Raw genomic sequence first — 12350 nt, 5'->3', positions numbered from 1 at the left:
GCTGGCTAACTGCTGCAGAGAGGCTGCAGAAGTTGCCAACAGAGTGTGCCACCTGGAGATGACTGTGTGGCTTCAGTGAAGAGATAGGGTGAATGTTGAATTGGAGTGGGTTCAAGATAGAATGAGAGGGGAGGAAATGAAGCCATGAGTAGGATAATTCAATCAGAAATATGTACTGGCCGAGGAGAGCAATGGGAGAACAGCTGACTGGAACACAGGGTCAAGAGTGTGTGGGTGCTGCTGCTGCTTTTTCCTTACGATGAGCGACTACCGCATGTTTCTCATGAAGACTATCCAGCAGAGAGGGAAAACTGATGATGCAGGAGCGAAAGGAGACACATGCATGAGTGAAAGCCTTGCCTGCCAACAGAGAACAGGATCCAATGTGCATGTGGTTACAATGCACATATGGTTATGGTGCAGGTAGGCCAGCAGATTTAGCATGAAAAGATGATGAAACTAGTTTGTAATTGCTCCCTTTGCTCAGTGAGATAAGCAAGGTCATCAGCTGAGAGTGGGGTGGGGACAGAAACACAGTGGACCTGCCTGTGTCAAGAGTCCGCCTTGAGGTCTGTGGTCATAAGTCAAAAGTGAGGCAATACAGATGGCTGCGTGTTTTCTCAAGCCTGGTTCATCAGCCCAGGGTGGTAGCAGGGCAGGCAGAGGGTGGGGTTTTCCCAAGAAAGTAAGATGAAGGGAGAAAGAGGCAAGGCGATAGTGTATGCAAGCACCTCAACTGGAAGTGGGGAGGGGTTATAAGGACAAGAAAAAGACGACGGACAATAAAAATGTGGAAGGGGGGCCAACCGAGTGGCGCGTTAGTTAAGAACTGGCTTGGGACGCCAGAGGGCCCTGGTTCGGATCCCACATATGAGGGCCAGTGACACTGCCCTCCACAGCTAAGATGCTGAACAACAGCTCAACCTGGAGCTGGGCTGCCATGAGCCACTGGCGATGGCAGGTGGGTTGACATGGGCTACCGTGTGTGGCCAGCAGCTGCCGTGAGCGGCCGTCCAGAAGTCGGCGACTGAACTGGCTGCCCCGGGTTGGAGCTAATGCTCGTTACAACTGAGGATAGAGACGCAAGGTCCTCCACAACTAGACTGAAGAACAAAAGGACAGCAACTTGTCTGTTCCCATCCCCCAATTCCCCAATAAAAATCTTTAAAAAAAATGTGGAAGGGCCACGGGCTCTGATAGGGTGAAGGCCAGGTGGAATTGGGTACGAAAGGGAATAACATGAAAGAGAAAAGGTGAGGGTCAGCCTGGAATGTTTTTCAAGATTTGGTTGGAAGTGCAGTTATTGGTCCACAACCATGTTTTCAAATGATAGGTTGCAAGTTTAGTGGGTAGTAAAATCAATGTAGTGGGTCATGACCAGCAAGTTTTTTAATGAAACAGAATAAAACATAAGAGTCCATTATACCTAGGAAGGGTAAATATTGTTTTGAGAAACCTGTTTCAGTTACATGTATGTTTGTATTGGCCATCAATTGGGGTTAAAAAGAACTTCAAGGACACCAGGGCAAGGTTTCTCAACTTGGCACTGCTGGTGTTTTAGACCCTGTAATCCTTTGTTGCAGGAGCTATCCTGTGCAATGCAGGGTGTTGCCCAGAATCCCTGGCCTCTAGTCATGAAATGCCAGTAGCACCTCTTCCTCCCCTGAAGTTGTGACAGACAAAAATGTCTCCAGACAAGGTCAAATATCCTCCAGGTGGCAAAATTGCTGAGAACCAGTTGTCTAGAGATAACCAAGAGAGGGGTGACTGAAGTGGGGCAGAGAAAACGATAACTGAGAGAGAGCCGATCGAGGGGCTGCATAGGGAGGACAATCTATACAGACGTTCAAGTCACCAAAACTGTCAATGGGAGGAGGAACTGTGGGCCAGGTGAGCAAAATCATCAAAGAATGAGGCAAAGTGGTCCAGAGGACTGTAGATGAGTGTTCTCCACCCTGGCTACACATTAGAAGTACCTGGAGGACTTACCCATCCATGCCCAGGGCCCACCCAAACCGACTAAATAAATCAGAATCCCACAGTGATTCCAATGTGCAACCAGGATGGAAAACCCTACAGAAAAGACCCATTCTACAAGGTTCAGCTTAAGAACAACCTCCTTCATGAAAAATGTCCACCTCACTTCACTTTTCCCACATTCCCCTACCATGACCAGTTTTGCTTTGTTTATAACTTACATGTGAAATCATTAGAAAAGAATAAAAGGCACTGAAATTAAGTGGCTGAAAACAGAACAAGTGTTTATTTGCTACAGAATTTTAGAATTAGGGGACCCACTAGTGGGGAAGGGGGCCTTTCAGGGAATATCTTGCTCTTGAGCATCGGGTCACCCAAGCCTCTCACGGACATCCAGATACATGAGGGTCTCCAGGGGAGCCACGCACTTATGTGTCATTGATAAGCATTATTAGAAATGTGTCCCCTCTGGAGACACTGTAATAAACACTTGTTAAAATTAATGGCTACTGAACTTAATTTATTCCAAAAAATGCACCAATGATCAGATTACAACACAATTTAAACAACGTTTATCATCTGGTCACCATTTTCTTCACGATACTCTTCACATGTAGCCCACTATTTATTAAAAGAAATCAATGACATCAAGTCTTAGATATATATATATGTGTATGATAAAAAAGCAAAAACTAAAAAACAGAAACCAGAGACTCTCTAACAGTTCTCTCCATTTTCCCATGAGAATCCATTATAGAATATTTAAAACAATACCCATGAACTCTGACCTTCATTGTTGATTAAACACATACATCTATCTATAAAACATCATTAAATCCACAAACACCTACAATGGTTACAGACAATAGTTAAGTAATATAACCCAAATATTTATTTTTCCTCAGCTTGGAAAAATTGATAAAATTGAGTTATCTGGCCTTGATTGGCATTCTAACTTTCATCCATGATAGGGTGGAGCACTGGCTGGACAAGAACACAAGATCTGCAAAACAGAGGAAGCTGTTTCTCTAAACCAGTCGTTGTCAAAGAGTGGTCCATGACCAGCAAGGTCAGCATGACCTGGGAACGTCCTAAAAATGCAAATTATCAGACCTCACCCAAGACGCAGAGAATCTGAAACTCTAGCCCAACAATCTAGGTTTCAACAAGCCCTCCGGGTGATTCTGATGCATTTGAGCTTGAGAACCACTGATTGAATTCAAATCATAGGTTTCAAATTGTGCAGCGGGATCAGAGGCAGTCAAGGAAAAGGAGGGTGCCTGCTAAGAGCTTTCACGACCTTGTGTGTCCACTGCTCTCTTAGGGAACGGAGGTAAACAGCTTTTCCTGAAGCCATCTTTTTTACACTGAATAAATTTACTGAAAGTTGGGAAATCTCAGGGTTTTAGAATATAGTTCACTGAACGTTTCCAAAAAGACAAGAGACTTCTCTGTGCAGTGAAGTGGACTCTGGGGACGAGTGATGCACCAAAACAATTCACCAGGACATCAAGGTCGATGATAAACACTTCAGACAAGTGAATTCACCATCTTCAATTCAGTGACAAAAGTTACCAAGCAGACTGCTTAAGTGCCCCTCTTCAGAGATAAAAACAGAGAGGCAGCCATTTGTCTCCATCTGGCTGTCCTCTGCAGGTGCCTTCTGTCACTCAACAAGTATTTAGCATGGATGTGCTTCACTCATTCAATACTTGAACCCCTAGCTCTCAACATGTGACCTAAAAAACATTGCTCCCACGAGACACTGCTTTTCCACCTCAACATTACTCTCTTCCTTGGCTCAAATCTGGGAAAGATTTACTTTTCCGTATCCAACAAGCAAGTCTTCATCATCAATTAGTCAGTAAACATTTTTTGTTGAGTACCTACTGTATGCCAGGCGTTGTTCTTGATCCTTGGGGACATAGTGCCAGGAGACGGTTTCTCTCAAGGAGCTTATATTCCAGTGCCATGAGACAGCCAATATATGAATCATATATGTAATATCAGGGAATGCTAAATGATATGAAAATAAAATAGGAAGAGGCTGAGGGTGGGGGCTAAGGGATGGCAGGGAGACCTCTGAGAAGGTGACACTGAGGCTGACTCCTAAATGAAGTGATGTGTGAGACAGTGCCTCCAACCTTCAGAAGCTAGGATGAGCAGCTCCAGCAGGAAAGCTGGAGTTGGAGTGGCCAGGGCATAGGAGGAGAACCGGGTAAGGATCGTGGCATGGAAGCCAGGTGAAGAAAGTGTCCCCAAGAGAGCGGTCAGCTGGCTAACTGCTGCAGAGAGGCTGCAGAAGTTGCCAACAGAGTGTGCCACCTGGAGATGACTGTGTGGCTTCAGTGAAGAGATAGGGTGAATGTTGAATTGGAGTGGGTTCAAGATAGAATGAGAGGGGAGGAAATGAAGCCATGAGTAGGATAATTCAATCAGAAATATGTACTGGCCGAGGAGAGCAATGGGAGAACAGCTGACTGGAACACAGGGTCAAGAGTGTGTNTATACATATACATACATATATATATATGTGTGTATATATGTGTGTATATATATGTATATATGTATATGTATATATATGTATATATATACACACATATATACACACATATATATATATGTATGTATATGTGTATATATATCTCCTATTTTATTCATCCTACTGCTGGACATTCATATTGCTTCTCGTTTATTTACTTCAATCAACAACCTCACACACAAATCCTTACAGGCTGATGTTTTTATTTCTGTAAGACAGGACTCCAGATACAGGATTTTGGGTCATATGGCATGCATGTTCCAAACTTTCATGGATTAAACTGTCTGATTTCCCTAAAGGCTACAGCAATTCATACTCTCACCAAGAGCCAGAGAGTTGCCCCCCACACGTCCAACAGAGGATGTTACCAACCTTTACAGTGCGGTCAATTGGATGGACAGAAAACTAACCTCTCTTTGTTTTTTAATTTGCATTTCCCTGACCATTATGAAGGTTGAGAATCTTTTCACATTTACTGACCATTTGCATTTCTTCTTTTGGAAACTGCCTGTTCATCTCCTCTGCTCATCTTTCTGTTGTGTTGTCCTTCACGTGCCATTTAATCACATGCTCATCACTCCCTCCAGTCTATTAGATACATGAAGGACAAAGACCATCACCCCCTAAAAACTCAGTGTATGGGAGTGAGGGCAGAGGATGTCTTCTTAGCATGAAGTACATGATAAGCCCTCAAAAACAACTGCTGAAGAAGTGAATAGCAGACAACATGGAAAACTGGCTAAGATTGCAGCTAGATGAGCAAAAAGGAAATACAAACCTTCATTTCTTGTTCTACATATGCAGAATAGCATCACTTTGGCTGAAATTAAATTACTAGTTAAGAGAAAAACAAAACCAGGGTCTTGGCAATGACTCTGAAAATGCATTGTGAAATGGGTGGCAGTCTTAATTCATAGCTCAGGGTGACACATAAATAAAGGGTCTCACCACCAAAACATCCTGTACCCAGCCTTGTCCAATTGTCATTTGTCATTCAAATGGCACCTGTCACTAAGCTGAGGGTTGTTAGGATGGTCAATGACAGAAGAAGCCAACCATAAGCATTTTCTCTTTTGCTTTTTATCCTCACCCCCTTCCAAGATACTTTTGCCTTTCAAAATCTCCTGCTTATTGGGTAAGGAGGTGTGGGGAGGGCCTGCAGGGTGAGTTTGACAGAGTTCAGATTCATTAACTCTTTTAACTTTAGGCAAAACATCTGGTTATACCCACCATTTATCCCCATTATTTGTAATAGTTCTCTTTGGCTTATGTTTTAACTAGTCCCCTCGTTAAATATAAAAGTAATAGGATTAAAAAGTTCTGGGGGAAAGTACTGTAATTAAAAAGGCACCAGTAGGGTATGTTAAGCTGTAATTCTGGCCCTGCTTATTAAGTTTTCCTTCTTGTCTTTAAAATTTTTTGTACCCCATAAAAATAACTTTGAATTATTTAACACTTTTTTAGTACTTCCTGTATTGGCCAAACATCACCCAAAATCTCCAAGAAAACACTATGACTCAAAAATTCTGGAGCAAAAATGTCACAGATCACAAGTTTTAGACACTGTCCCAAGAGTCTGGGCAGGTCACATACACCACAACACACACAATACATAGCCTGTTAAATTGACAGGCAACTCTCCAAAACACATAAGGGTTTTCTAACCTTTTGAAGTTACAAAATCTTCTTAATAGGAAAAAAAAAATGCAGGAACTTTGATCCAGTCATGAAGTTATAATAAGAATCAGGCAAGAGGCAAAAAGCACAATTTATAACACTTTATTAAAAGACATAAAAAATCGATATGAGTTGTAATATCTCTGTTACAGAAGATCATAAGAGATCACTATGAACAATGGTACACCAACAAACTGTACAATCTAGAAGAAATGGATATATTCCTAGAAACATACAAGCTACCAAGACTGAATCATGATGAAATAGAAAATCTGAACAGACCAATTACTACCAAAAAGATTGAATCAGTAATCCAAAACCTGCGAAAAACAAAAGTCCAGGAACAGGCAGCTTCACTAGTGAAGTCTACCAAACATTTGAAGAAGAATTAATACCAATCCTTCTCAAACTCTTCCAAAAAATAGAAGAGAGGAGAACTCTTCCAAACACATTTTTATAAAGCCAGCATTACCCTGATACCAGAACTAGATAAGGATGCCAGATACACAAAATGAATTATAGGTCAATATCCATGATGAACAAAGATGCAAAAATCCTCAACAAAATATTAGTACACAGAATTCAACTATACATTAAAAGCATGTTGTATGATGAGACACCATGATCAAATCAGATTTATGAAAGAGATACAAAGATGATTCAATATCCACAAATAAGTCAATGTAATATACCACATTAACAAAATGAAGAATAAAAATTATATATCTCAATAGATGCTAAAAAAGCAGTGGACAAAATTCAACATCCATTTATGATAAAAACTTTCAACAAAGCAGCTACAGGGGGAACATACCTCAACATAATAAAGGCCATATATGATAAGCCCACAGCTAACGTCATACTCAATGGTGAAAAGCTGAAAGCTTTTCCTCTAAGATCAGGAACAAGACAAGGATGTCCACTCTTGCCACTTTTGTTCAACATAGTATTAAAAGTCCTAGCCAGAGCAATTAGGCAAGAAAAAGAAATAAAGGCACCCAGAGTGGAAAGGACAAAGTAGAACAGTCACTATTTGTAGGTGACATGTTATATATAGAAAACCTTAGCGATTCCATCAAAAAACTGTTAAAACTAATGAATGAATTCAGAAATGTTGCAGGATACAATAACAATACACAAAAATCTGTTCTTTCTTTACATTACCAATGAACTATCAGAAAGAAAGAGAAATTAAGGAAATAATCCCATTTACAATTGCATCAAAAAGAATAAAATACCTAAGAATAAATTTAACCAAGGAGGAGAAAGACCCACACACTGATAACTACAAGACATTAATGAAAAAAAATTGAGGAAGACACAAATAAATGAAAAGACATTCAGTGTTCATGGATTAGAATTAATATTGTTAAAATATCCATACTACCCAAAACAATATAAAGATTCAATGCAATCCCTATCAAAATTCCAATGGCATTTTTCACAGAAATATAACAAACAATCCTACAATTTGTAAAAAACAACAAAAGACCCCAAATAGCCAAGGCAATCTTGAGAAATAAGAGCAAAGCTGGAGGCATCATAGCCCCTCACTTAAAACTATATTACAAAACTATCAGCATTAAAACAGTATGGTATTGGCATAAAAACATACACCTAGATAAATAGAACAGAATAGAGCAGCCAGAAATAAGCCCATGATGAATCTGTGGTCAATTAATTTACAACAAAGAAGCCAAGATTTTAAAATGCGGAAAGGACAGTATCTTCCATAAATGATGTTGAGAAAATTGGACAGCCACATGCAAAAGAAAGAAACCAGCCCACTATCTTACACCATACACAAAAAATTAACTTAAAATGAATAAAGACTTGAAGATAAGGCCTGAAGCCATAAAATTCCTTGAAGAAAACATAGATAGTAATAAGCTCCTTCACACAGGTCTTAGAGATGATTTTTTTTAATCTGACACCAAAAGCAAAAGCAACAAAAGCAAAAACAAACAAGTGGAACTACACCAAACTAAAAAGCTTCTGCGCAGCAAAAGAAACCATCAACAAAATGAAAAGGCAACCTAATAAACGGGAGAAAATATTGCAAATCATATATCTGATAAGGGACTAATATCCAAAATATACAAAGAACTCATACAACTCCATAGCAAAAACCCAATTTAAAAAATGGGCAGAAGATCTAAATAGACATTTTCCAAAGAAGACATACAAATGGCCAACAATATGAAAAGATGTTCAACATCATTAGTCATAATAGAAATGCAAATCAAAACCACAATGAGCTATCACCTCACACCTATTAGAAGGGCTATTATCAAAAATACAAGAAATAACAAGTGTTGAAAAGGATGTGGAGAAAAAGAAACTCTCGTACACTGTTGGTGGAATGTAAACTGGTGCAACCACTATGGAAGCCAATAATAAAGTTCCTCAAAAAATTAAAAATAGAACTACCACATAATCCAGCAATTTCACTTCTGAGTATTTATTCCAAAAAATCAAAAACACTAATTTGAAAAGATATATAGACCTCCCGAGTTCATTGCAGCATTATTTACAATAGCCAAGATATGGAAACAATCTAAGTGTCTATCAATGGATGAATGACTAAGGAAACTGGTATACAGACTCATCAAGAAAAAAAAAAAGAGAACCCAGAAATAAGTCCACATATATATGGGCAAATAATTTCCGACAAAGGAGACAAAAGCATACCATGGAAAAAAGAAAGCCTCTTCAATTAAATACTGCTGGGAAAACTGGAAAGCAATGCACAAAAGAAAGAAACCAGACTGCTATTTGTCACCACACACCAAAATTAACTCAAAATGGATCAAAGACCTAAATATAAGACTTGAAACAATAAATTGCATAGAAGGAAACAGAAGTGCTAGACTTATGAACCTTGGTTTTACACAGGATTTTATGAATTTGACTTCAAAGGCAAGGGAAGTAAAACCTAAAATAAATGACTGGGACTATATCAAACCAAAAAGCTTCTGCGTAGCAAAAGAAAGCATCAACAAAACAAAGAGGCAACCAACAGAATGGGAGAAGATATTTGCAAACAACACCTCCAATAAAGAGCTAAGATCCAAAATATATAAAGAACTCATACAGCTCAACAACAAAATCAAACAATACAATTAAAAAATGGGCAGAGGACCTAAGGAGACACCTCTCCCAAGACAATGTACAAACAGCCAACAGATATATGAAAAGGTGCTCAACTTCACTAGCTAGAAGGGAAATGCAAATCAAAAACACAATGAGATACCACCTTACACCTGTTAGAATGGCTATTATCAACAAGGCAAGTAATACCAAGTGTTAGAGAGGCTGTGGAGAAAAAGAAACCTTCATGCACTGCTGGTGAGAATGTAAATTGGTACAACCACTATGGAAAACAATATGGATGTTCCTCAGAAAATTAAGAATAGAATTACCATACGACCCAGCGATCCCTCCTCTGGGTATCTACCCAAAAAATCTGAAAACATTTATCCATAAAGATATGTGTACCCCGATGTTCATTGCAGCATTATTTACGGTAGCCAAGACATGGAAACAACAAAAGTGTCCTTTGACAGGAGGCTGGATAAAGATGTGGTACATATATACAATCGAATATTATACAGCCATAAGAAAAGATGAAATACTGCCATTTGAAACAACATGGATGGATCTTGAGAATATCATGCTAAGTGAAATAAGTCAGACAGAAAAAGTCGAGAATCATGATTTCACTGATATGTGAGATATAAAACCGAAAGCAACAAACGAACAAGACAAACTAACAAACAAACAAAAACTCATAGACACAGACAACAGTTTAGTGGTTACCAAAGGTAAGGGAGAAGGGGGAGAGATAGAAAAGGGTAAAGGGGGTCAAATATATGGTGAAGGAAGGAGATTTGACTTTGGGTGGTAAACACAGAATGCAATATATAGATGATGTATTATACAATTTTACACTTGAAACCTATGTAATTTTATTAACCAATGTCATCCCAATAAATTCACTTTAAAAAAAAGAGGACTCAAATAAAATCAGTAATGAAAGAGAAGTGACAACTGACACCACAGAAATACAAATGATTATAAGAAAATACTATGAACAATTGCATGCCAACAAATTTGACAACTTGGCAGAAATGAATAAGTTCCTAGAAACATACAACCTACCAAGACTGAATCAAAGTAAAAGAAAATCTGAACACACCAATAAAGCCAATGAAAACAAATCAGTAATCAAAAAAACTCCCAACAAACAAAAATCTTGGACCACACTGCTTCACAGGTGAATTTTACCAAACATTCAGAGAAGAATTACACCTGTCCTTCTCCAAAAAGTTGAAGAGGAGGGAAGGCTCCCAAGCTCATTTTATGAGGTCAGCATTACCTTGATTCCAAAACCAAAGACACTACAAAAAAAGAAAAATTATAAGCCAATATCCCTGATGAACATATATACAAATATCCTCAACAAAATATTAGCAAACCAAATTCAGCAATACCTAAAAAAGATCAAGGCCAGCCAAGTGGCTCAGTTGGTTAAGAGCTTGCTCAAGAGTGAGAACCTGTTGCCGGTTCCATTCAGAGCCCGAGCTGAGCTGCCGTTGAGCTGCCAACAGGTGGCAGGATGGCTCAGCTTAAAAAAAAAAAAATCATACACCATGATCAAGTGGGATCTGTTCCTGGGATGCAAGGTTGGTTCAATATCCACAAATCGATTCATATGATATACCACATAAACAAAATGAATGATAAAAATCATATGATCCTATCAGTAGATGCAGAAAAAGCATTTGACAAAATCCAGCATTCATTTGTAACAGAAACTCCAAAATACATAAGGAACGCATACAACATAACACACACACACAAAAAAAACCAGTCTGAATGAAGAATGGGTACAGGACTTGGATGGACATTTCTCCAGAGAGGACACATAGATGGCCAGCTGACATATGAAAAGATGCTCAACATCGTTGTCAGCAGGGAGGTGCAAATTAAAACCACAGTGGGATGTCACCTTACACCTGTCAGAATGGCTATCATCAATAAATCAACAGACAACGGGTGTTGGCGAGGATGTGGACAGGGGCAAGCCCTCGTGCACTGTTGGTGGGATTGTGAATTGGTGCAGGCACTGTGGAGAACAGTATGGAGGTTCTTCAAAGAGTTGAAAACAGAACTACCATATGATCCAGCAATTCCACTTCTGGGTATTTATCCAGAGAAACTCAAAACACTAATTTGAAAAGACATATGCACCCCTATGTTCACTGAAGCCTTGTTTGCAATGATCAAGATATGGCAGCAACCTGGGTATCCATCAATAGACAGGTGGGTAAAGAAGATGTGGCATATAGATGCAGTGGAATATTGCTCAGCCATTAAAAAAAAGAAGAAGAAGAATGAAATCTTACCATTTGCGGCAACATGGATGGATCTAGAAGATAAAGACAAATGCCACATGATTCCACTCATATGTGGAATCTAAAGAACAAAACAGATGAACAAATGAAACAGAAACAGACTCATAGATACAGAGAACATTTTGATGGTTGCCAGATGAGAAGAGGGCTGAAGGAATGGGTGAAGAAAGGGAAGGGACTGAGATATACAACTTGCCAGTTGTGAGAGTATTCGCAGGATGTAGCATACAGCATGGGGAGTATGGTCAATAGTATTGTGATGGCTATGTGTGGTGCCGATGGGTGTTAAGACTTGTCGGGGTGATCACTTCATAAGTTATATACATGTCAAGTCACTATGTTGTACACCTGAAGCTGATATGGTATTATGTGTCAGCTGTGGTTGAAAAAAATTTTTTTAATGTATGGAAAAAAGAAATTGTGGTATATATATACAATGGGATATTATTCAGCCATAAAAAATAATGAAATCTTGCCGTTTGTGACAACATGAATGGACCTCAGGGGCATTATGCTTAATGAAATAAATCAGACAAAGAAAAACAAATACAGTATGATCTTTTCTTGTATGTGGAATCTAAAAAAAAACCAAGCTCGGGCTGGCCGAGTGGTGCATTGGTTAAGAGCTGGCTTGGGACGCCAGAGGCCCCGGTTCGGATCCCACATATGAGGGCCAGTGACACTGCCCTCTACAGCTAAGATGCTCATCCTGGAGCTGGGCTGCCGGGAGTCACCAG

This window comes from Hipposideros armiger, unplaced genomic scaffold (genome assembly GCF_001890085.2).
Source record: "Hipposideros armiger isolate ML-2016 unplaced genomic scaffold, ASM189008v1 scaffold_147, whole genome shotgun sequence".
NCBI lineage: Eukaryota > Metazoa > Chordata > Mammalia > Chiroptera > Hipposideridae > Hipposideros > Hipposideros armiger.
The sequence above is the reverse complement of the archived record's forward strand: the minus strand, read 5'-3'. Positions refer to the sequence as shown.